Below are 1,241 nucleotides of genomic sequence, written 5' to 3' on the forward strand. Positions count from 1 at the left end.
AAGATCAATGTTAGTCGTGCTTTATTGAAAATTTGAAAGACTGGGTTGACTGTTATTAACTATCACATCGGACATTCTAAACAAGTTTGTTGATAAACTAAAGCAATTTCGTACATTTTTTGTAGCTATATTAATGACGCATAAATTATTTTAGCTAGTTTGACAAAAAAAAAATTGTGATTAACTTATATATAACATATTTAGTTTTTAGCATTTTAACCAAAATTTTGTAATTTTGTTAGTAATTAACTAAATATCTTAGACATAATTGATATTTGGAATGTCTGAAGTGACATTTAAACACCAGTCAAACTAATTTTTTCTAATTTTTAATAATGTATGGCTAAAATCAATCTTTCTTGGAAATATTAGAATTAAATTTGCACAATTTCACATGTTAAGGTTAAGTTTGCATTCCCTTAAAACGGTAGGGTTAAAGTTGACCTCCGTTGTTGAATTTTATTTAAATTTATTTAAATAAAGTGATTTCCATAGTAAGGTTTCGTGGTGTAGTTGGTTATCACGTTAGTCTAACACACTAAAGGTCCCCAGTTCGAGCCTGGGCGAAGCCATAACTTTTTTTCAATCCTTTTAAAAAGAAAAGGTGTAAAAATACCTTTAAAGTTTACCGTCATGAGCAATTTTACCTTTAACATTGGCAATCAAGAACAATTTTACTCATAATATTGTCAAGTTTGGTCAATTTCAGACATTATTGTAAAACACATATATTTTGTTTTTTTTCAGACATTATTGTAAAACACATATATTTTGTTTTTTTTTATTCTGCCTCAATTGCATGAGTTTGTTAAAAAAGATCATATTTTCTGTCATTTAATAATAGAATTGGAGGTTAATATTTATTAATTGGGGGAAATATTTTTAACTTTTTTTGTCCAACTCTTAAAATAGATAGTATTTTTTTCACATCTAATCATATGTTTATGATCTGATGAGTGATAAAAATGACTCACGTGTGAAGAGTAAATGACATGATTCATGACTGAAAAAACAGTTTGATGAATTATTACTAAAATGGATCCAACTTGGCAACATTAGGATAAAATTGTTCTTGCTGCCAACGTTAGGTATAGTTGCATCATTTTAGATGTTATGGAGTAAATTTGCTCCTGGCTGTAAAATATATATATATTAAGTTTTTTGGGCGTTGTGTGCGATTTATGGCTAATTGGGCTCCCTTATGTGTACTAAATTTGGGCTGCTAATTTTGGGCTTTTTGT

At 28.2% G+C, this 1,241-nt stretch overlaps 1 non-coding gene across 1 annotated transcript; it reads left to right on the top strand.

Annotated features, from left to right (window-relative positions):
• Positions 1-498: 498 nt before the first annotated feature.
• TRNAV-AAC (transfer RNA valine (anticodon AAC)) lies at positions 499-572 on the top strand. The gene has a single exon. It is a non-coding gene; the product is annotated as a tRNA-Val (tRNA).
• The last annotated feature ends 669 nt before the right edge of the window (positions 573-1,241 follow it).

Source organism: Euphorbia lathyris, chromosome 8, assembly GCF_963576675.1.
Source record: "Euphorbia lathyris chromosome 8, ddEupLath1.1, whole genome shotgun sequence".
Lineage (NCBI taxonomy): Eukaryota > Viridiplantae > Streptophyta > Magnoliopsida > Malpighiales > Euphorbiaceae > Euphorbia > Euphorbia lathyris.